The 25,216-nt window shown below is 45.3% G+C and overlaps 4 pseudogenes; 3 read left to right on the forward strand and 1 right to left on the reverse strand.

Annotated features, from left to right (window-relative positions):
* Nucleotides 1–1,970: 1,970 nt before the first annotated feature.
* Nucleotides 1,971–12,079, forward strand: LOC128932465 (centromere protein W pseudogene; annotated as a pseudogene).
* Nucleotides 12,080–12,827: 748 nt separating this feature from the next.
* On the reverse strand, nucleotides 12,828–19,218 carry LOC100387015 (slit homolog 1 protein-like; annotated as a pseudogene).
* Nucleotides 19,219–20,502: 1,284 nt separating this feature from the next.
* Nucleotides 20,503–21,705, forward strand: LOC100387371 (serine/threonine-protein kinase D3 pseudogene; annotated as a pseudogene).
* Nucleotides 21,706–21,972: 267 nt separating this feature from the next.
* LOC100387739 (glutamine--tRNA ligase pseudogene) lies at nucleotides 21,973–23,863 on the forward strand (annotated as a pseudogene).
* Nucleotides 23,864–25,216: the final 1,353 nt, after the last annotated feature.

Here is a 25,216-nt window from a genome sequence, read left to right on the forward strand (position 1 = left end):
AAGACCCCATCGCCTCAGCCCAAAAACTCCTGAAACTGATAAGCAACTTCAGCAAAGTCTCAGGATATAAAATCAATGCGCAAATATCACGAGCATTCGTCTACACCAACAACAGACTTAAAGAACGCCAAATCAAGAACGAACTGCCATTCACAATTGCTACAAAAAGAATAAAATACGTAGGAATACAACTCACAAGGAACGTAAGGGACCTCTACAAGGAGAACTACAAATCACTGCTCAACGAAATCAGAGAGGACACAAACAGATGGAGAAACATTCCATATTCATGGTTAGGAAGAATTAATATCGTGAAAATGGCTATACTGCCCAAAGTAATTTACAGAATCAACGCTATCCCCGTCAAGCTACCAGTGACTTTCTTCACAGAACTGGAAAAAACCACCATGAACTTCATATGGAACCAAAAGAGAGCCCGCATAGCCAAGTCAATTCTAAGCAAAAAGAACACAGCGGAGGGCATCACACTACTGGATTTCAAACTATACTACAAGGCTACAGTAATCAAAACAGCATGGTAGTGGTAGCAAAACAGAGATATCGACCAATGGAACAAAACAGAGGCACCGGAGGCAACACAACATACATACAACTATACAATCTTTGATAAACCTGACAAAAACAAGCAATGGGGAAAGGATTCCCTGTTTAACAAATGGTGTTGGGAAAACTGGCTAGCCATGTGCAGAAAGCAGAAACTGGACCCCTTCCTGACACCTTACACTAAAATTAACTCCAGATGGATTAAAGACTTAAACATAAGACCTGGCACCATAAAAACCCTAGAAGGAAATCTAGGCAAAACTATCCAGGACATAGGAGTAGGCAAGGACTTTATGAACAAAACACCAAAAGCATTGGCAACAAAAGCCAAAATAGACAAATGGGACCTAATGAAACTCCACAGCTTCTGCACGGCAAAAGGAACAGTCACTAGAGTGAATCGGCAACCAACAGAATGGGAAAAAATTTTCGCAGTTCACCCATCTGACAAAGGGCTGATATCCAGAATCTACAAAGAACTCAAACAGATTTACAGGAAAAAAACAAAGAAGCCCATTCAAAAATGGGCAAAGGATATGAACAGATACTTTACGAAAGAAGACATATATGAGGCCAACAATCATATGAAAAAATGCTCATCGTCACTGGTCATCAGAGAGATGCAAATCAAAACCACATTTAGATACCATCTCACGCCAGTTAGAATGGCGATCATTAAGAAATCTGGAGACAACAGATGCTGGAGAGGATGTGGAGAAAAAGGAACACTTTTACACTGTTGGTGGGAGTGTAAATTAGTTCAACCATTTTGGAAGACTGCGTGGCGATTCCTCAAGGCCTTAGAAATAGAAATTCCATTTGATCCAGCAATCCCATTACTGGGCATATATCCAAAAGACTATAAATCGTTCTACTATAAGGACACATGTACACGAATGTTCATTGCAGCACTGTTTACAATAGGAAAGACCTGGAATCAACCCAAATGCCCATTGATAATAGACTGGATTGGAAAAATGTGGCACATATACACCATGGAATATTATGCAGCAATCAGAAATAATGAGTTTGTGTCGTTTGTAGGGACATGGATGAATCTGGAGAACATCATCCTCAGCAAACTGACACAAGAACAGAAAATGAAACACCGCATATTCTCACTCATAGGTGGGTGATGAAAAATGAGAACACATGGACACAGAAAGGGGAGTACTAAACACTTGGGTCTATTGGGGGGAACAGGGGAGGGCCAGTGGGAGGGGGAGGTGGGGAGGGATAGCCTGGGGAGAAATGCCAAATGTGGGTGAAGGGGAGAAGGAAAGAAAAGCACACTGCCATGTGTGTTTCTACGCAACTGTCTTACATGCTCTGCTCATGTACCCCAAAACCCAAAATCCAATAAAATATTAAAAAAAAATGAATGAGTTAGCAAGCCATGAAAAGATATGAGGAAACCTCAAGTGTATATTACTACAGTAAGTGAAAGAAGCAAAATTAAAAAGACTATATACTGGCCAGGCGCGGTGGCTCACGCCTGTAATCCCAGCAGTTTGGGAGGCTGAGGCGGGTGGATCACGAGGTTAGGAGATCAAGACCATCCTGGTCAACATGGTGAAACCCCATCTCTACTAAAAAATACAAAAAATTAGCTGGGCATGGTGGCGTGTGCCTGTAATCCCAGCTACTCAGGAGGCTGAGGCAGGAGAATTGCCTGAATCCAGGAGGCGGAGGTTGTGGTGAGCCAAGATCGCGCCATTGCACTCCAGCCTGGGTAACGAGAGCGAAACTCCGTCTCAAAATTAAAAATAAAAATAAATAAATAAATAAGACTATATACTGTATTATTCCAATTATATGACATTTTAAAAAAGGCAAAACTATGGAAACCATAAATAGATCAGTAGTTCCCAGGAGTTAAAGGGAAGATAGCAATGAATAAGCCAAGGATAGAAAATTTTTAGGGCAAACCTCCAAAACCATGGATTATACAACACAAAGAATGAAGCCCCATATATGGACTTTGGGTGATAATGATGTGTCAATGTAAGTGTAAGAAATATGTCACTCTGGTGGGGTTGTTCATAATGGGAAAGTCTGTGCATATGTGAAGGCAGGGGATAAATAGAAAATCTTTGTACCTTTCACTCAATTTTGCTGTGAACTTACAACTTCTCTAACGTAATAAGTCTTTTTTTTAAAAGGTGAGGGGGACTGACACCAGCATTATGGCAGACTGGGAGTTTTCAGTGCTCATTTACCAACAGAAACACTGATTTTGACAACCACCCACAGATGAGAGTACATTTGTGAGAGCCTGGGAGCCCTGAAGAGAGGTCATAACACCTCAGTGGAGCAAAAATATCTGAAAATAGATGCGCTGAAAATGGTAAGAAGAACAATTTCACTTTACTCATAATAGGTATGAAATGGAAAGCCTTCCCTTGTACGTGCTAGGAGAATTAATATTGTGAAACTGTTCATACTACCCAAAGTGATCTACAGATTCCATCTAATCCCCATCAAAATTTCAATGACATATTTTTCTTTTTTTTTGTATTGCATTTTAGGTTTTGGGGTACATTGCAGAACATGCAAGATAGTTGCATAGGTACACACGTGACAGTGTGCTTTGCTGCCTCTCACCCTCATCTGGCATTTCTCTTCATGCTATCCCTCCCCAGCTCCGCCCCCCAATAGACCCCAGTGTTTAGTACTCCCTTCCTTGTGGCCATGTGTTCTCATTGTTCTTGTGTCAGTTTGCTGAGAATGATGTTCTCCAGATTCATCTATGTCCCTACAAATGACACAAACTCATCGTCTTCCATCATGGTTGAACTAATTTACACTCTCACCAGCAGTGTAAAAGTGTTCCTGTTTCTCCATATTCTCTCCAGCATCTGTTTTCTCCAGATTTTTTAATGATCGCCATTGTACCTGGTGTGAGATGTTATCTCAATGTGGTTTTGATTTGCATCTCTCTAATGACCAGTGATGATGAGCAATTTTTCCTATGTTTGTTGGCCTCATGTATGTCTTCTTTTGTAAAGTGTCTGTTCATATCCTTTGCCCATTTTTGAATGGGCTTGTTTGTCTTTTTCCTGTAAATCTGTTTTTGTTCTTTGTAAATTCTGGATATCAGCCCTTTGTCAGATGGGTAAACTGCAAAAATTTTTTCCCATTCTGTTGGTTGCTGATTCACTCTAGTGACTTTTTCTTTTGACATGCAGAAGCTGTGGAGTTTGATTAGGTCCCACTTGTCTATTTTGGCTTTTGTTGACAGTGCTTTTGGTGTTCTGTTCATGACACCAAAACTACTCCTATGTCCTGGATAGTTTTGCCTAGATTTTCTTCTAGGGTTTTTACAGTGCCAGGTCTTATGTTGAAGTCTTTTATCTGTCTGGAGTTAATTTTAGTGTAAGGTGTCAGGAAGGGGTCCAGTTTCTGCTTTCTGCACATGGCTAGCCAGTTTTCCCAACACCGTTTATTAAACAGGGAATTCTTTCCCCATTGCTTGTTTTGTCAGGTTTATCAAAGATTGTATGGTTGTAGATATGTTGTCTTGCCTCTGATGCTTCTGTTCTGTTTCACTGGTCGATATCTCTGTTTTGGTACCAGTACCATGCTGTTTTGATTACTGTAGCCTTGTAGTATAGTTTGAAGTCCGGTAGTGTGATGCCTCCCGCTGTGTTCTTTTTGCTTAGAATTGACTTGGCTATGCGAGCTCTCTTTTGGTTCCATATGAAGTTTAAGGTGGTTTTTTCCAGTTCTGTGAAGAAGGTCATTGGTAGCTTGATGGGAATAGTGTTGAGTCAGTAAATAACATCTGGCAGTATGGCCATTTTCACGACATTGATTCTTCCTAACCACGAACATAGAATGTTTCTCCATCTGTTTGTGTTTTCTCTTATTTTTTTGAGCAGTGATATGTAGTTCTCCTTGAAGAGGTACTTTATGTTCCTTGTTAGTTTTATACCTATGTATTTTATTCTCTTTGTAGAAATTGTGAATGGCAGTTTGTTCTTGATTTGGCTCTCTCTCTTTCAGTCTGTTATTCGTGTATAGAAATGCTTGTAATTTTTGCACCTTGATTTTATATCCTGAGACTTTGCTGAATTTGCTTATCCGTTACAGAAATTTTTGGGCTGAGACGATGGGGTCTTCTAGATATGCAATCATGTTGTCTGCAAATAGAGACAATATGACTTTCTTCTTTTCTATTTGAATACCCTTTATTTTTTTTTCTTGCATGATTGCTCTGGCTAGAACTTCCAGTACTATATTAAATAGGAGTGGTGAGAGAGGGCATCCTTGTCTAGTGCCAGATTTCAAAGGGAATGCTTCCAGTTTTTTCCCCTTCAGTATGACATTGGTTGTTGGTTTGTCATAAATACCTTTTATTATTTTGAGATATGTTCCACAATACCGAGTTTATTGAGGGTTTTTAGCATAAAGGGCTGTTGAATTTTGTCAAAGGCCTTCTCTGCATCAATTGAGATAATCATGTGGTTTTTGTTTTTGGTTCTGTTTATGTGATGAATTGCGTTTATAGACTTGCGTATTTTGAAGCAGCCTTGCATCTCTGGGATGAATCCTACTTGATCATGGTGGATAAGCTCTTTGATGTGCTGTTGCAATTGGCTTGCCAGTATTTTATTGAAGATTTTTGCGCCTATGTTCATCATGGATATTGACCTGAAGTTTTCTTTTCTTGTTGAGTCTCTGCCAGGCTTTGGTATCAGGATCATGTTGGTATCATAAAATGATTTGGAACGGATTTTCTCTTTTTGGATTATTTGAAATAGTTTCAGAAAGAATGGTAACAGTTCCTTTTGGTGTGTCTGGTAGAATTCGATTGTGAATCATTCTGGACCTGGGCTTTTTTTTGTGTGGTAGGCTCTTAATGGCTGACTCAACTTCAGACCTTCGTATTGATCTATTCATAGTTTCAACTTCCTCCTGGTTTAGGCTTGAGAGGACAAAACTGTTTAGGAGTTTATCAATTTCTTTCTAGGTTTGCTAGTTTATGTGCATATAGTTGTTTTTAGTATTCTCTGATGATGGTTTGAATTTCTGTGGAATCTGTGGTAATTTTCCCTTTATCGTTTTTTATTGCATTTATTTGGTTATTCTCTCTTTTCTTTTTTTATCAATCTGGCTAGAGGTCTGTCTATTTTGTTAATCTTTTCAAAAAACCAGCGCTTGGATTTATTGATTTTTGCAGGGTTCTCGTGTCTCTATCTCCTTCAGTTCTGCTCTGATCTTAGTTATTTCTTGTCTTCTGCTAGGTTTTGAGTTTTTTTGATCTTGCTCCTCTAGCTCTTTCAATTTTGACGATAGGGTGTCAATTTTAGATCTCTCCACTCTTCTCATGTGGGCACTTATTGCTATATATTTTCCTCTACAGACTGCTTTAAATGTGTCCCAGAGATTCTGGTATGTTCTGTTTTTGTTCTCATTGGTTTCAAAGAACTTCTTTATTTCTGCCTTTATTTCTTTCTTTACCCAGTCAACATTCAAGAGCCAGTTGTTCAGTTTCCATGAAGCTGTGCGGTTCTAAGTCAGTTTCTGAATTCTGAGTTCTAACTTGATTGCAGTATGGTCTCAGAGACTGTTTGTTATTATGTCAGTTGTCTTGCATTTGATAAGGAGTGATTTACTTCCAATCATGTGGTCAATTTTAGAGTAGGTGTAATGTGGTGCTGAGAAGAATGTTTATTCTGTAGATTTGAGGTGGAGAGTTCTGTAAATGTCTATCAGGTTTGCTTGTTTGAGGGCTGAGTTCAAGTCCCGGATATTCTTGTTAACTTTCTGCGTGGTTGATCTGTCTAATGTTGACAATGGTGTGTTAAATTCTCCCACTATTATTGTGTGGGAGTTTAAGTCTCTTTTTAAGTCTTTAAAAACTTGCCTTATATATCTGCGTGCTCCTGTATTGGGTTCATATATATTTGGGATCGTTCACTCTTCTTGTTTTATCAATATTTTTATCATTATGTAATGTCCTTCTTTGTCTCTTTTGATCTTTGTTGCTTTTAAGTCGATTTTATCAGAGATGGGAATTGCAACTCCTGCTTTTTTTTGCTCTTTATTTGCTTTGTAAATCTTCCTTCATCTTTTTATTTTGAGCCTTTGTGTATCTTTGCATGTGAGATGGGTTTTCTGGATACAGCACATTGATGGGTTTTGGTTTTTTATCCAATTTGCCAGTCTGTGTCTTTTGATTGGTGCTTTCAGCTCATTTATATTTAGGGTTAATATTTATATGTGTGAATTTGATACTGCCATTTTGTTGCTAGCTGGTTGTTTTGCCCATTAGTTGATGCAGATTCTTCATTTTGTTGATGGTCTTTAGCATTTGGCATGTTTTTGGAATGGCTGGTACTGGTTGTTCCTTTCTATTTGTAGTGCCTCTTTCAGGAGCTCTTGTAAAGCAGGCCTGTTGGTGACAAAATCTCAGAGTACTTGCTTTTTTGCAAATGATTTTACTTTTCCTTCACTTATGAAACTCAGTTTGGCTGGATATGGAATTCTAAGTTGAAAGTTCTTTCCTTTAAGGATGTTGAATATTGGCCCCCACTCTCTCCTGGCTTGTAGGGTTTCTTCCAAGAGATCTGCTTTGAGTCTGATGGGGTTTTCTTTGTGCGTGACCCAACATTTCTCTGTGGCTGCCCTTAGTATTTTCTCCTTCATTTCAACCCTGGTGAATCTGATGATTATGTGTCTTGGGGTTACTCTTCTTGCGGAATATCTTTGTGGTGTTCTCTGTATTTCCTGGACTTGAATATTGGCCTGCCTTGCTAGGTTGGGGAAATTTTTCTGGATAGTATTTTGAAGAGTATTTTCCAGCTTGCCTTCATTCTTTTTGTCACATTCAGGTACACCTATCAAATGTAGATTAGGTCTCTTCACATAGTCCCACATTTCTTGGAGACTTTGTTCATTCTGTTTTGTGCTTTTTTCTCTAATCTTGCCTTCTCATTTTATTTCACTGAGTTGATCTTTGGCCTCTGATATTCTTTCTTCTGCTTGGTCAATTCGGCTGTTGAGACTTGTGCAGCTTTACTAAGTTCTCGTGTTGTGTTTCTTTAGCTCCATCAATTCACTCATATTTCTCTCTAAGTTGTTCATTCTTGTAATCATTTCCTCAAATTTTTTTTCAAGGTATTTAGTTTCTTTTCATTGCGTTAGAACGTGTTCTTTTAGCACACGGAAATTTCTCATTACCCAGCTTTTGAAGTCTGAATCCATCATTTCATCACACTCGTTTTCCGTCCAGCTTTGTTCCCTCGCTGGTGAGGAGTTGTGTTCCCTTGTAGGAGGTGACGTGTTCTGGTTTCGTTTGTTTTTCTTCTTTTTGTGCTGGTTTCTTTCCATCTTTGTGGGTTTATTCACCTGTAGCCTGAGTAGTTGCTGACTTTTTGATTGGGTCTCTGAGTGGATGCTCAGATTGTTGATCATGAAGTATTTCTGTTTCTTAGTTTTTCTTCTAACAGTCTAGCCCCTCTGCTGTAAGACTGCTGAGGTCCACTCCAGGTCCTGCTTGCCTGGGGTACACCTGTAGCAGCTGTGGAATATTGAGAAATGCTACCAGTTTCTTCTTCTGCTACCTTTGTCTTAGAATGATGCCCACAAAATATCTGTCTGGGTAGTCCTTTGTGAAGTGACTCTGGATATGCAGGTGTCAGGGAGCTGCTTGAGAAGACAGTCTGTACTTTATAGGAGCTCACGTGCTGAGCTGTGTGTCCCGTTGTTCATTCAAGGCTGCTAGGCAGGTTCATTTAAGTCTGCTGCAGCAGAACTAATAAAGCCCTTTTTATTCCTCAATTGCTCTGTCTCAAGGAGTTAGGGTTTTATTTATGAGTATCCGTTGCACTTTTCTGCCCAGCAAGGAGGCAGTCTAGTCACTACCTGCCTGCCGAGCATTCGCCCTACTGCTGTGGGCTCCTCCCTGCTGCTGTGGGCTCCACACGGTTGCCATGGGCTCCATCCTGTTGCCCTGGGCCCTGCCCTGCTGCCGAGTGTAATTCCTTTTAGTTCGGTTTATAAGGGTGTGGTTAAACCTGCTGTGGTGATAGTGGGTTGCCTCTGTATTGGTGGACTCTCTCTGTTATGGAAAGGTGCCTTGGCAACAGCAGTCTCTGTCAGCAATGGGAGAGTACTTCAGTAGGGGTGGAATGCCTCTGTAATGGCGGATGCCCCTCTCCCACCGAGCTGCACCATCTTGCATTCAGCTGTGCTTGCCATGAAACTCTCAACTCTGAGCGTTTCCAATTGCTGTTTTGTTTGTTTTTGTTGGTGTGGGACCCACGGAGCCCGATCACCTGGCTCCCTGCCTCAGAACCTTTTTTTTTTTAAGTTGAACCGTTGACTCACTCCCAGGTGTTTCAATCGCCTGCTGAAAGGGCACCAGAATTTGTGTGATTTCCCATGCAGCAACCCACTGCGCCGGCTCAAACGTTGCTGCCTAAAAATCTCCTGGCCTGGCTTACTGTTTAAGTCCCGTTTAATCAGATGAATGTGCTAATCTGCCTTTCCAAATCTCAAATTGCCAGTTTAACAGGGCAACCAAACCAGTGTATTTTGTACCGAGTGCCGCTGCGCTGTGGCGCCGGCCAAAATGGCCCCTCTAGCTGAAACAACTGCGCTGGCATCCCGTGGGGTCCTACACCTGGGAATCTCCTGGTCTGTGGGCAATAAAGATCCATCTGAAAATGCGGCATCCACTCACCCTCTGTTTTTTTACTGAGAGCTGCAATCCTGAGTTGCTCTTATAGCACCATCTTCCCCCTTCCCCTTAGGGTTAATATTGTTATGTGTGAATATGATACTGCCATTTTGATGCTAGCTGGCTGTTTTGCCCTTTAGTTAATGCAGATTCTTCATTTTGTTGATGCTCTTTAGCATTTGGCATGTTTTTGGAATGGCTGCTACTGGTTGTTCTTTTCTATGTGTAGTGCCTATTTCAGGAGCTCTTGTAAAGCAGGCCTGTTGGTGACAAAATCTCAGAGTACTTGCTTTTTCGCAAAGAATTTCATTTTTTTTTTCACTTATGAAGCTCAGTTTGGATGGATATGGAATTCTGGGTTGAAAGTTATTTTCTTTAAGGATGTTGAATATTGGCCTTCACTCTCTTCTGGCTTGTAGCATGTCTGCCGAGAGATCTGCTGTGAGTCTGATGAGGTTTCCTTTTTGGGTGATCTGACCTTTCTCTCTGGCTTCCCTTAGATTTTCTTCTTTATTTCAACCCTGGTGAACCTGCCAATTACGTGCCTTGGGGTTACTCTTATTGTGGAATATCTTTGTGGTGTTCTCTGTATTTCCTGCACTTGAATATTGGCCTGCCTTGCTAGGTTGGGGAAATTTTTCTGGATAATATCCTGAAGAGTATTTTCCAGCTTGGCTTCATTCTCTTCGTCATATTCAGGTACACCTATCAAATGTAGATTAGGTCTCTTCACATAGTCCCACATTTCTTGGAGACTTTGTTCATTTTATTTTGTGCTTTATTCTCTAATCTTGCCTTCTCATTTTATTTCATTGAGTTGATCTTTGACTTCTGATATCCTTTCTTCTGCTTGGTCAATTCAGCTGTTGAAACTTGTGCATGCTTCACGAAGTTCTTGTGTTATGTTTTTCAGCTCCTTCAATTCACTCATATTCCTCTCTAAGTTGTCCATTCTTGTTATCATTTCCTCAAATTTTTTCAATGTTCTTAGGTTCTTTGCATTGATTTAGAACATGTTCTTTTAGCTCACGGAAGTTTCCCATTACCCTGCTTCTGAAGTCTGATTCCATCATTTCATCACACTCATTCTCTGTCCAGCTTTGTTTCCTTGCTGGTGAGGAGTTGTGGCTCTTTGTAGGAGGTGAGGTGTTCTGGTTTCGGGTGTTTTTCTCCTTTTTGCGCTGGTTTCTTACCATCTTTGTGGATTTATTCACCTGTCGTCTGAGTAGTTGCTGATTTTTCAATTGGGTCCCTGAGTGGACGTCCAGATTGTTGATGATGAAGCATTTCTGTTTCTTAGTTTTCCTTCTAACAGTCTGGCCCATCTGTTGTATAACTGCTGAGGTTCGCTCCAGGCCCTGCTTGCCTGAGGAACTTTTGTAGCAGCTGTGGAACCGTGAGGGTTGCTACCACATTATTCTTCTGGTATCTTTGTCCCTGAATGATGCCCGCCACATGTCAGTCTGATTAGTTTTTTGTCGGGTGACTCTTTGGATATATGGGGGTCAGGGAGTTGCTTGAAGAGACAGTTTGTACTTTATAGGAGCTCAAGTGTTGAGATTTGAGCTCTATTGTTCATTCAGGACTGCTATGCAGGTACGTTTAAGTCTGCTGCAGCAGAACTCCCTTCTTTTTTTCATGGGCTCTGTCCCGGGCAGTTAGAGCTTTATTTATGAGTATCCATTGCACTGTCCTGCCCAGCGAGGAGGCAGTCTAGTCACTGCTTGTCTGCAGTGGCTATGCTGAGCTGCTGTGGGCTCTGCCCTGCTGCCATGGGCTTTGCCCTGATCTCAAGGGCTCTGCCATGCTGCCATGTGTAATTCCCTGTTGTCCTGTTTATATGGATGTGGTTAGAACTGCAGTGGCGATGGTGGCCTGCCTCTGTATTGGCAGACTCTCTCTGTTATGCCGGGTTGCCTCAGCAATGGCAGGCTGTGTCAGCAATGGCAGATTATCTCTGTAGGAATAGAGTGCGTCGATAATGGCAGATGCCCCTCCTCCACCGAGCTGCACTGTCCTGGGTTCAGCTGTACTTGCCATGAAACTCTCAACCCTGAGCGTTTCCAATTGCTGTTTTGTTTGTTTTTGTGGAAGTGGGGCCCGCTGAGCCTGATCACCTGGCTCCCTGCCTAGAGCCCTTTATTTTTTCTTAAGTTGAATGGTGACTCTATCCCAGGTGTTCAAGTCGCCTGCTGCAAGGGGGCCAGGATCTGTGTGATTTTTTGTGCAGCAACCCACTGTGCCAGTTCAAACAACATTGTTGCCCAGGAATCTCCTGGCCTGCTTTCTTTTTACATGTCGTTTAATCATATGAATGTGCTAATATGCCTTCCAAAATCTCCAATTGCCAGTTTAACAGGGCAATGAAACCAGTGTATTTTGTACAGAGTGCCACTGTGCTGTGACCCAAGCCCAAATAGCCATGCCAGCCCAAACAGCTGCACTGGCCCAAACTGCCATGCTGGCGGCCCATGGGGCCCCTAAACCTGGGAATATCCTGGTCTGTGGGCACTAAAGATTCGTCTGGAAATGCGGCATCCACTCACCCTCTGTGATTTTCCTAGGAGCTGCAATCCTGAGTTAGCCCTTCAGCACCATCTTCCCTGATCCCGGCCCCCGTTGCTTTCTAAAGCGAGTCTTCAAGCGACAGAAGCCTCAACTTCATCTGGAAAAATGTGGTGATTTACTGGTCCATCTGAGCTGTTTACTATTTGTTCATCGATTAGTAGAAGAGTCCAGGACAAACGCTTGTGAAAATAAATGTAGAGTCATTAACAAGGAGCATGTACTGGCCGCAGAAAGGTAATTCTAAAGAAGAGCCCAGGTTAGAAGTCAAAGAACATATTTTTGAAAGTTATTAAGATGCATTCTTTTGGGTGGTAACAGGTCATAAAGACATTTTTTTACACATCAATTACTATGGGATTATTAAATATTGGCTAGAAGAAAAAAAAGGCAAAGCAGGGGTCTGCTTCTCCTTCATCTTCTGCTGTGATTATGAGTTTCCTGTGGCCTCCTCAGCCATGCAGAACTGGGATCTGATGTTTCTTCTGGGCCTTGAAGAATGAGTACATTTCCAGCTGGGAAAAGGACATTTTGATGTTGGAAGACACTGGTCATTTCTGCCGCTCAGCACTAGCCCACCCCACAGAAAGATCAGCTGGGAGAACTCCTGCTCCCTCCAGTTTTTTCCCTGCTAAGTGCAGCTCTTCTTCCTCACTGTAGGCTGGGAAATAAGATGCCTGGCTCCCTAAATCCCAATGCGAGCCACTGGCTGGAGACCAAAAGGACAGCCCTGCAGAAGTTCATTATCCTGGACTTTTCCACATGCCCCCCAGGGCTCCGTGTAGTGCTCTTTTCCCTTCTCTTCCTGGAAACTCTAGTGGGGAACCTGCTAATCCTAGGCCTGGTCCTGGTGGACTCCACCCTGCACTCACCAATGTGCTTCTTCCTGGGGGCGCTGTTTACTGTGGAGGTAGCTTATATGTTGGTGCTGATGCTGCATATACTGGCCAGCTTCCTCCTGCCCCCCAGGGGCCAGGCCATGGCCCCCTCCACCTGCGCCACCCAGATAGGCTTATTCATGGCCCTGGAGTCTCCACGTGCCTGCCGCCACCATGTTGAAGGCCTGTGGCAGCCCACAGCCCCCCCCAACACCCTGGATGACCACCAGCACCCGGGTGTAAGAGAGCAGGATAAGGAGCAGGGGCAGCACCAGCAGCAGCAGGCAGGCTTTCAGGAGGACATGTTCCTGTAGGACCTGAGACCCAGAGGCCAGCACCAGCATGGCTGGGATGTCACAGAAGACATGATGGACCAGGCCGCCATGGCAGAAAGACAGCTGGAAGATGGCCATGGTAAGGCCCAAGGCCAGGATGGAGCCACCGATGCAGCAGGCAGCCAGCAGGCCCCAGCAGACACCTGTGGTCATAAGCTGAGGGTAGTAGAGCGGTTGTCAAATGGCCAGGTTGTGGTCTAGGGCCATGGCCCTCGTTTTTTTTTTTCATTCAACAAATATTTATTAAGCACCTATTTGTGCAAGGCACTTCTGGAGAGGGCAGCTCACACCCCAGGCCTCACCCAACCCCTCTGGCCCCAGCTATGATGCAATTTGCTTTTAAAAGGCTGCTCTGGCATCACCCGACCCAGGAGGGCCCAGCTGCCCAGGAGCCATCCTGTAATGACCTGCACCCCAGCCCACTGCAGTGGCTGGGCACCCCTCACCCACCCTCAACTGCCTGTCCATGCCTTGCACTATGCACAGAGGCACAGTCACACTTGATGGGCTTTTCCACCTTCTCTGCAAAAGAGGTCCCATCGCTTCACTCAAAGGTGAACTTACTCTGCTTCAGCAGAAGGCCCTGGCAGCAGCCCTGAGCTGTACACGAGCCCCAGCACTCCACCCATGACAGGGGCCGCATGGTCTGGCAGAGAGCATAGTCCCTCTGGACATGGTGAAAGTCCTGGACAGGGTCCCCCCAGCACTCAGACTCTGGATAAGGCAGACACAAAAATAAAGTCTCAGGTCACACCCATGGGTGAGCTGCTGCCTCCAGGGAGGCAGAAGGAAGAGGGCAGCATCTGTGGGGTGGAGCCTGTGACTCTCAGACCCCATCATAATTCCTCTCTCGCTGACATGCACAAGCTCCTCCCAGGGCCCTCTGGGACAGATTGAACTGCCCAAGGGAGGTGGGGTCCCCATTGCTAGAGTTGTGCAAGAGAGGCTAGAGGCCCCGGAGGCAATATTATGAAAAGGATTCCTGCTGAAGAGGGGATGGCCTAGAGGACCCTTAAGGTGCCTGAGTTCTGGGTTTCTCTGGCTTCTCCCTGCCCAGCCTTAGCAGTCTGGATTCCAGTAGAAGCATATTAGTCAAGGAGCAGGGAGGGCCTGGGAAGGAGTCTCCAACCCTCGGACTTCCTGCCACCATGCCCAGGTAATGAGGTGATGGAGCCCAGATGCAGAGGTTGGGCCAGGAGCTGTTACCCCGGGTGGTCTCTTCTGCAAGGAGAGACCCCAGTCAGAACAGGCACATACCCTGAATAAGGGAGCTGCAGGGCAAACCAGGCCAGGAGAGATGGGGGACAATTTCCAGAGGGTGGAGGGACCCCAAAAGCTTCATAGTAGCCCATGGCACAGGGCTGGGGAGGACAGAAGGGCTGCCGAGGCTGGGAGAAAGAAAGAGTCAAATTGCTAAGGCAATTTGTGAGGGACCCTGGGGAAGGCACATTAGGAGGGGGCTCCTGACCTTGATCACACAGCTAGCCCAAAAAGCCAGGGTCACACATAGTGTGCCTCCTTGGTGGCCAAGGCCTGGCAGTGGCCATGCAGGCACTGCAGGCCTCTGCAGGGCTCTTCTGGGGCCCCGGCCCAGTTGCACAGGGCCCCCGAGTATCCATTCTATCACTGGCAGCTGTAGGAGAGAGTGTTGGGGGCACACATTGCCTGTGGACACACTTGTGGCCATGGCAGGGGCTGTCAGCAGGCTGGTCGCAGTGTAGGGCTTCCCTGCCAGCCTCACAGTGGCATGTGGGCCCTGGGGTGGCATTGGGCTGACAGATGCCGTGTAGGCAGTAGAGCTTGTGGCAGGGTTCACAGCCTGGCACCACACCCAGCTTCATCTGTGTCTTGGTGAAGTTCTGCAGCTCCATTGTTGAAGTTTCGGATGCATCCATGGAAGCTCATGCTGTTGAGGATCTGCCACAGGCAGAAGGCAGCTGAGTTGACATCCACGGGCATCCCTCCCACATAGAGTGGTGCCTCACTGTTGAGCGTATAATGTTTGCCAAAGTTGTCCATGGTCATGGGGCTGCTGCCATCAATGGAAAGATTCACCATCTGGTCAAAGGTGACCAGTTCAACAGTGTGGAACTGTGGAATCGATCGTCTCAGCACTGTAGATGGCAGAGCTGGGGTAGCTGCCTAAGTCGTAGCTGACACACATGGCCCTGGTACAGTTCAACTGCAATGTGATCGTTGTCCCCATTATACAAAAGGATTCCATTGTTCTCTACCATGAAAACCTGCAGGGTGATGTTGGCCCGTGGCCAGTTTTGCAGGTCAGTAAACTGCAGGTAAGCATCCAGATCCACAAAGTTGCACTGAGCAACTTCTCACACTCAGGGCCATCGAAGCCTGGGAGGCACTGGAACATGGACCTGTTGCCCTGGTCCACACAGTTGGCCTCATTCTGGCACCCAGTCCCCTCACAGGGGCTCTTGGGGGCAGGTGGATGGGGAGGGATCTCACAGAGCTGTCAGCTGTAGCCCTCAGCACAGAGGCAGAAGTAGCTGTTGACTTCATCCACACACTGTGCTCCATTCTGGCAGTGGTGGTTCCTGCAGTCATCCTGGTTCTTACTGCAGTTATCACCTTCATAACCTGGCACACACTCACACCTGGGCCCAGCTGGGGTGCCCACAAACTGGGCCTCATGTTGACATGGGTTCAGATTCGGAGGGCACAAGTCCACCGGCTGCTCACAGGCCCTTCCCTTGTACTGCAGAGGGCACTGGCAGGTGTAGTTGCCCACGCTGTCCAGGCAGATGCCCCCATTGGCACAGGCATGCTTCACTCAGTCATTCATGTTCACCCCACAGGTTGGTTTTTCAAAGCTAGTGGGACAGGAGCACGTGAATTGGGCATCCTCACCCTCCTGTGCATGGCAGGTGTCCTTGTTTTCACAGGGGCCACTGGAACAGCTGTCCAGAAATACCTCACAGTCTCAGCCCTTATAGCTGCTGGGGAAAGCACACCTGTACACCTCAAGAGGGTCATTGTGGCAGGTGCCCTGGTTCTGGCAGGGACTGGACAAGCAGGGATCACACTTGGCCTGGACGGCCAGTGTGGGAAAACCTTGGCATTCAAACTTCTTGGCAGGCATGGTGAGGAGCAGCTTGCGCTCCACGTCTGGGGGCCCAGCACAGCAGGCAATGCCCGGTTCCTAGTAGCCAGTCTTCACCCAGCTGGACAGCCAGTGGAGGTGGCAGTCACAGTAAAGGGGGTTGGCACCAATTGGCCAGGTAAGACAGGAAGGTCATGTCTGCAAAGATGCCCTCTCTGAAGGTGGAGATGTCATTGCCATGGAGGGACAGTAGCTGCAAAGAGTGGAGTCTTTGGAAGGCCAGTGGCGGGATGCACTGCAGGGCATTGTAGCTGAGGATCAGAGTGGTCAGCTGGCTTATGTTGGTGAGGGAAAAATTGCTTAAAAAACTGATCTCGTTGTTGCTCAAGTCCACGAGCTGCAGGTACTTGAAGGTAAACAGCTGTCCTGGAACAAGCGTGAACTCGTTCCCATCCAAATAGAGTTCTGTGACATCTTTGGGGACATCCCTGGGCAGGGCCCACAGGTGCTTGGTGCTGCACCAGACCATGGTGTCCAAGCAGGTGCACTCCTGTGGGCACTGAGGGTGGGGCAGGCAGCCCCCCTCCTTCTGGCCTTTCTAACACCTGAAGTCAGGGAAGGCCACATTTTGCAGGGGAATCTGCCACAAGAAGTCGTGGTTCTGGCAGCGAGGGTTCCCCGTCACAATCTTGCGCTTCCGCAGCCAATCTCCCAGCCAAGCCAGCTGGCAGTTGCAGTTGAAAAAGTTGGCCAGGAGGATCAGCCTGGAGAGAAACTGGAGGGTGTCAAAGGCCCCTGGGGACACGGTGGTGATCTGGTTTTTATAGAGCGAGAGCAGCCGGACATTGTGCAGGCCCGTGAAGCTGTCATTGTGGATGCAGCTGATGCCTTTGTTCTGCAGCATTTGGGTCCTCAGGCCATCCAGACCCCAGAACATGCTGCTCTGGATGGACTCCAGCTGGTTGGCAGTCAGGTGCAGCTCGCTCACAGAGGCTGCACCCTCGAAGGCCCTGTCTTCAATTTCTGACATCTTGCAGTTGCTCAGGTTGATTTTCTTCAGATGTGTGTTTTAAGCATCCCGGTGGCCTCCAGGATGAAAATCTCATGGTTATTCAATTGCAGTTCAGCCGTGGACTGGGGAATGCGCTCGAAAATCTTGGTGAGCTTCAGGCTGTAGCACGCCACCATGCTGGCCTCACAGCAGCACTTATATGGACACACCACCTAGATGTTGCGCTCGCTGTTCAGCTGGTAATCCTCCATGCCTGAAATGAAGTACTGCTCTTTGGCTGAGCATCGGAACTTCTTGCTCTTGATCTGCTCAATGCGCTTGTTGGCAAGGAGCCAGGGACTGGCACAGCGGGCCCCACTCATCTTGATGGGATTGGTGTGCAGAAAGTCGGCCAGCCACTTGAGATTACAATAGCAAATGAAAGGTTCTGGGCTAGAAAAAGTGTCTAGATGGCCCGCAGAGGCCTAAATCCTTGTACCCATGGGGTCAGAACATGCTTTTGGAGAGGGGTAGAGGAAGGTCTGGTTTGGCTGAGCAAGCACTTCTGCCCAGCAGCCTTCTCTGCAGCCCCAGATTCAATTTAAAACATCTTAAGGGAGGCTTAAAAAAAAATTGTCACTTTTCCCTATAATGAATGCGGGGGTTTTAGTTTACTGGCTCACTGAAGGCAGTGGGTGATGGCTTCCAGATGCAGGTTATCTGCCTCGCCTGTGGCCTTAGTGGAAAGCTTTTGATGTTTAACATACAGAGCACACAAGAGGGCAGAGGCATCTTGGGGGTTGTTGTAGGGAACAGAGAAGCAGAGAGGACTTTGCAAGGGGCTGGAGGACAAGGAGGCTGGTCGCTGCTGCTTCTGAGTGTGTTTTCCTAAGAGCAGGAGAGAGCAAGGTGGAGCAGCCACAGCCACAAAGAATGAAAGTTTCTTTGCAGGACAGGTGTAGGCTTCTCATAAGAAATAACCTCCTGACTTTACATATCTTCCTGAGAAAACAAGATGTAGAAAACCAAACCTTCAAAACCACTAAATAAATGAGGAGAGATCTTTTATCATCCTGAGCTGGCACTTTCAACCTTTCAGAGTAGTTTTCTAGCATTTTATTCCATGCATTTCAAGAACTCAAGATGTTGACATAAACCAAAAACAGCTATGTTAATTAGCCTGCCAGAATGTGAGGGTGAAAGAAAATGGAGGCCCAGAGAGGGATAGTGACTAACTCAGGGTCAGCCAGCTTTCTGATGATTGAACCCCAAAAGAACATTTTGCATATATAAAGTGATATATCAGTCAGATCTCATTATACTAATTTTAAATGGATCAGTTAACCAAAAAGAACATACTGTAGTGATGTATAAGCAAGGCTGTACAGTTAATTACCAACTATGTTTTTGATTGTTAAGAAAGTGAGTAAATGCCACAAGGGTTCTTTTTTTTTTTGAGACAGAGTATCACTCTGACACCTTGGCTGGAGTACAGTGATAAGATCTCGGCTCACTGCAACCTCCACCTCCAGGTTCAAGTGATTCTCCTGCCTCACCTCCTGAATAGCTGGGATTACAGGCACATGCCCATTCCTGGCTAATGTTTTTATTTTTAGTACAGATGGGGTTTCACCATGTTGGCCAGGCTGGTCTCAAACTCCTAACCTCGTGATCCACTGGCATTGGCCTCCCAAAGTGCTGTGATTACAGGCCTGAGTCACTGTGCCCGGCCAACAGTTCTTAATAGTTGCTAGAGTTTCTCAGATTTTGTTTTACAGGATCTCTTTTTTCTCCTTATAATATATCTACCTACACAAACCCCTCAGGAGTTAAAAGGTTCAAGATTCTGTAAACCGAGACTCCTAGGTCATTCCAGAACCGACCATCAGCCCACCCTCTAAGCCATGCACATGTGTGTTACTCAGGTGTCTGAACCCAAAAAAGGATATTTTCTGTGTTTATACCCACTATCAGCAGGTGGGCTTGGGAAAAGAAGGAAGGGGAGTGAACTCACTGCCTAAAAAATGAACTAACCAAAAACACCTAAGGGGGATTGAGTACTGTGTACTTCTAACCAGTTCAGTCAGCAGCAACTTGTTAGGCAGGACCCTTAAGGCCCCAGAAGTACAATTCATGTTCTCCAGTAGCTTACAGTGTAACTGGGGACAAGCATCATGTAAATACAAGAAAATGTTTAGTAAAATTCCAGTCAACATGAAAGTTGGCTAATGAGTAGCTATACGTAACAAGAGGCTGTCGGAGCTCAGAAGGAACAAGCAGCTTTAGGCAATGTAGCCTAGCAGTTAGAGGCATGGTTTTGGCAGTCTCATAGAAGTATCTATGAATTCCATGAGTTCTAGGTTCTGAGTCTGTGATGTTAAGTATATTATTTGACACTTCTAAGCCTAGGTTTCCACTGTATAAAATAAGGATGATATTTGGACTTGCCTCATAGGGTTTTTGTGGAGGTTAATAAAATAATGTATATGAAAAATAATGTGAAGGATGTGGATTAAATTATCATAAATGATGTGCTTTCAATATTCCAAATAACTGTAGTGGAGTAAGAAAGAGACATCTGTCAAATGTATCTTTACCAGGACCCAGCCTCTCAGTTCCAAGACCCCTACAGCCTGAATATGTAGCCCTTCCAAATGAAGAGTCACATGTCCACCAGAAACCAAGTAAGAGAATTCCTTCTTGGAGTGGTCGCCCAATCTGGATGGAAAAGATGGTAATGTGCACAGTGAAAGTTCCACACACATTTGCTGTTCACTCTTCTACCCCTCCCATGATATGTCAGTACTGCACGCTGTTACTGAAAGGCCTCTTTCACCAAGGAATGCAGTATGAAGATTGTAAATTCAACTGTCATAAGCGCTGTGCATCAAAAGTATCAAGAGACTGCCTTGGCGAGGTTACTTTCAGTGCAGAACCTTCCAGTCTGGGAACAGATACAGATATACCAATGAATATTGACAATAATGACATAAATAGTAATAGTAGTCGGCGCTTGGATGACACGGAAAAGCCATCTCCCCCAGAAGACAAGATGTTCTTCCTGGATCCATCTGATCTTGATGTGGAAAGAGAGATAAAGAAGCCATTAAAACAATCAGTCCCTCAACAAGCAATAATATTCCACTAACGAGGGTTGTACAATCCATCAAGCACACAAAGAGGAAGAGCAGCACAGTGGTGAAGGAAGGGTGGATGGTCCATTACACCAGCAGGGATAACCTGAGAAAGAGGCATTACTGGAGATCTGACAGCAAATGTCTAACATTATTTCAGAATGAATCTGGATCAAAGTATTATAAGAAAATTTCACTTTCAGAAATTCTTCGCATATCTTCACCATGAGATTTCACAAACATTTCACAAGGCAGCAATCCACACTGTTTTGAAATCATCTCTGATACTATGGTATCAGTGAAATACATGCCCATTGCGAAAACAATGGGCATAGCTCTCATAATCCTGTTCTTGATGTAGCATAGACTTGATATAGCATAGAGCTGAGAAAAAGCAATTCGCCAAGCCCTCATGCCTGTTACTCCTCAAGCAAGTGTTTGCACTTCTCCAGGGCAAAGGAAAGATCACAAAGATTTGTCTATGAGTATCTCTGTGTCTAATTGTCAGATCCAGGAGAATGTGGATATCAGTACTGTTTACCAGATCTTTGCAGATGAGGTGCTTGGTTTAGGCCAGTTTGGCATTGTTTATGAAGGAAAACATAGAAAGACTGGGAGAGATGTGGCTATTAAATTGATAAGATGAGATTCCCTACAAAACAATAAATTCAACTCCGAAATGAAGTGGCTATTTTACAGAATTTGCACCATCCTGGGACTGTAAACCTGGAATGTATGTTTGAAACCCCAGAACAAGTCTTTGTAGTAATGGAAAAGCTGCATGGAGATATGCTGGAAATGATTCTATCCAGTGAGAAAAGTCAGCTTCCAGAAAGAATTACTAAATTCATGGTCACACAGATACTTCTTGCTTTGAGGAATCTGCATTTTAAGAATATTGTGCACTGTAATTTAAAGCCATAAAATGTGCTGCTTGCATTAGAAGAGCCATTTAATCAGGTGAAGCTGTATGATTATAAATTTGCACGCATCATTGGTGAAAAGTCATTCAGGAAATCTGTGGTAGAAACTCCAGCATACTTAGCCCCTAAAGTTCTCCGGATCAAAGGTTACAACCATTCTCTAGATATATGGTCAGTGGGAGTTATTATCTAAGTGAGCCTCAGTGGCACATTTCCCTTTAATGAGGATGAAGGTATAAATGACCAGATCCAAAATGCTGCATTTATGTACCCACTGAATCCACGGAAAAAAATTTCTCTTGAAGCAATTGATTTGATAAACAATCTGCTTCAAGTGAAGATGAGAAAGCGTTATAGTGTGGACAAATCTCTTAGTCATCCCTGGCTACAGGACTATCAGACTTGGCTTGACCTTACAGAATTTGAAACTTGCATTGGGAAATGTTACATTACACATGAAAGTGATGATGCTCGCTGGGAAATACATGCATACACACATAACCTTATATATCCAAAGCACGTCATTATGGCTCCTAATCCAGATGATATGGAAGAAGATTCTTAATCACTGAGTTAACCTAAGTAAGGAAGGATTTTACTTAATGGACAGATATTTTGCTGTATAACTTGTTCTTTGTAGGCTGTCATCTGCAAGGATGCAAAGATATGAGGAAATATGATAAAGAATCAGTGACACCAATACTGTAGTCCATACTAAGTAGGTACAGGTGGGAAACTGAATAATAAGAACTCATAATGGAATCAAGGTGAAGCTTTTAATAAACTTTTGTAGCCTAAGCAATTAAAAAAAATGAATGTCTGCTGTTTCAACATGGGGCTGCTGATGGGAGAAGCTCGGGCTGTGCTTAAGTGGGCAGATGGCAAAATGATCAAGAACGAAGTGGACATGCAGGTCCTTCACTTTCTGGGCTGCAAGATGGAGGCTGATCTGGAGAAGCCCAAGGTGGCCAAAGCGCGGCTGGAAGAAACAGACCGGAGGACAGCAAAAGATGTGATAGAGAATCGTGAGCCTGCCGACCAGACTCTGTCTCTGATGAAGCAGCTCTGGGAGGAGGCCCTTAAGTTCCACAAGCCTGGTGAGAACTACAAGACTCCAGGCTATGTGATTACTCCACACACCATGAATCTATGAAAGCAGCATCTGGAGATTACTGGTGGGCAGATACGTACCCGGTTCCCGCCAGAACCCAATGGAATCCTGCATATTGGACATGCCAAAGACATCAGTTTCAACTTTGGCTATGCCAAGGCCAACAATGGCATCTGTTTTCTGTGCTTTGATGACAGCAACCCTGAGAAGGAGGAAGCAAAGTTCTTCACTGCCATCTATGACATGGTAGCCTGGCTGGGTTACACACCTTACAGAGTGACATATGCCTGACTATTTTGACCAGCTATATGCCTGGGCTGTGGAGCTCATTCACAGGGGTCTGGCTTATGTGTGTCACTAGCTAGGGGAGGAGTTCAAAGGCCATAATCCTTTGCCCACATCCTGGAGAGACCATCCCATGGAAAAGTCACTGCTGCTCTTTGAGGCAATGCACAAGGGCAAGTTTTCAGAGGGTAAGGCCACACTACAGATGAAGCTGGTGATGGAGAATGGCAAGATGGATTCTGTAGCTTATCGAGTCAAGTATACACCACACCACCACACAGGGGACAAATGGTGCATCTATTCCACCTACGACTATACACACTGACTCTGTGACTCCATCGAGCACATCACTCACTTACTCTGCACCAAGAAATTCCAGGCCCGACACTCTTCTTACTTCTGGCTTTGCAATGCACTGGACGTCTATTGCCCTGTTCAGTGGGAGTATGGCCACCTCAGCCTGCACTACACTCTTGTCTCTAAGAGGAAGATCCTCCAGCGTGTAGAAACTGGTGCTGTATGGGACTGGGATGACCCACAGCTTTTTACACTCTTGGCCCTGAGACGATGGGTGTTTCCACTTGAGGGCATCAACAACTTCTGTGCCCGGGTGTTAATGACAGTGGCACAAACCACAATGGAACCATATCTTCTAGAAGGCTGTGTGCGTGATGTGCTGCTGAATTACACAGCTTCACAAGCCATGGCTGTGCTGGAGTCACTACGGGTCACCATTACCAACTTTCCTGCTGCCAAGTCCTTGAACATCCAGGTGCCCAACTTGCCAGCTGATAAGACCAAAGGCTTCCATCAGGTTCCTTTTGCACCCATTGTGTTCATTGAGAGGACTGGCTTTAAGGAGGAGCCAGAGCCAGGCTTTAAGCACCCGGCTTGGGGCCAGCCTGTGGGCCTGAGGCATACAGGCTAAGTCATTGAGCTGCAGCATGTTGTCAAGGGCCCCAGTGGTTGTGTAGAAAGTCTGGAGGTAACCTGCAGAAGGGAAGATTATGGAGAGAAGCCAAAGGCCTTTATTCACTGGGTTTCACAGCCTTTGACATGTGAGGTTCACCTCTATGAGCGATTATTCCAGCACAAGAACCCTGAAGATCCTACTGAGGCGCCTGGTGGATTCTTAAGTGACCTGAACCCAGCATCACTATGCATGGTGGAGGCAGCATTAGTGGACTGCTCTGTGGCCCTGGCAAAACCCTTCAACAAATTCCAGTTTGAGCATCTTGGGTACTTCTCTGTGGATCCAGACAGTCATCAGGGAAAGTTTGTTTTTAACCAAACTGTGACACTGAAGGAAGACTCGGAAAAGATGTGAGCTGGAAACACTGTGAACCTACCCCTACCTCGTCCTCCTGGAGGTTGGGCCTACCCTCACCACCTCAAATTCCATGTTAATAAAAAACAGCTAAATTAAAAACAAAAAGGGTCATTTGCACAAACCTCAATGTGACTTGTACATGCCGAAGTTGCATAGTGCTCTATGAGTGAGTGTATGCACATGTGTGTTAGAGAGCCAGAAAGATGACTATGCAGTTCTTGGTGGTTTCCTACTTACCTACTTTCATCCCAGCTTCACTTTTCTACCCCTGTCTCCCATGACCTCTTCTTGGCCCATCAATTCCCCAGATGTCTCTGGTGAGAGTAGAGGCCTCAAGGCCCTGGTCCATGCCTCGGGGTGCCATAACTGTGGTGGGCAGTGCCCTGGAGCCAAACTGTTCACACAGATGGCCAGCATCGTGGTATGGCTTATCCACACCATCCACAGGAGCCTCTCCATAGCCACACACTTCTTTTCCAAAAGTCTTGCATTGTAAATAATTTTATTTATTTATTTATGAGAACGTCTGGGCCAAGAGCACCTTCTCCATCTGGCAAAAGCCAGATTTGAGTTCTAATACTTGTGCCCTGTCCCCACCCCCACTTCAGCTGCTCACTTCTGAGTCTCCCCAAACCTAAGCCTCTGTTGCCCTCTGGGCTTTTTTGGATGGCTTTTTTCACCCTGCTCAGGCAGTAGGTAGGAAAGGGAGAGAAAACAAAAAGCACAAAGGTGAGGGGGTGAGGCTGAACATCCACCACAGGTAGTGGCACGAGGTGAAGTGAATTGAATCTGCCCACCATCTGCTCGTAAGTCAGGAGGAATGTGGACAGGGACCCTCCTAATCTGGGGTTGGATAAAACCAAGCACTCTGTTATCCAGCATTTCCTTCTAGAGGGTTCCACTACCCAACCCTGGGCACAGCTCCATCTCAGTTACCATAACCCTGAGGTACTCTAAGATTCCAAAGTGCCTTGTGATATATCAAAGATGATGGCACTGGCTTCAGCCTCATTTTAGCATTACATCCATGTTACTGTTTCCAAAGCCTTTGGAGGTGGGAGATTCTGCAGCATTGAGAAGGTGGCTGAGTTTTCAAACACACCCCCCTCAGAACTGACACCTGTGGAAGAGGGTGTGTCCTTTAAAGCAAGGCCACGATTCAAAGCATGTTGTCCTTTAGGGAGATATCCTCCATGGTGGAGGAAAGAGTGTCTTGTAAGCCATAAAGCTCTAAGCTAACACAAGGTGAATCTTAATATTATTATTCTTTTTGGGGTGACTTTGACTCTTGGAAATTGCTAAGGTCATCTAAGCCACTTGTGTTGGATCAAGTTCACATAACGCGTGGCA

The sequence above is a fragment of the Callithrix jacchus genome, chromosome 6, assembly GCF_049354715.1.
Source record: "Callithrix jacchus isolate 240 chromosome 6, calJac240_pri, whole genome shotgun sequence".
Classification (NCBI taxonomy): domain Eukaryota; kingdom Metazoa; phylum Chordata; class Mammalia; order Primates; family Cebidae; genus Callithrix; species Callithrix jacchus.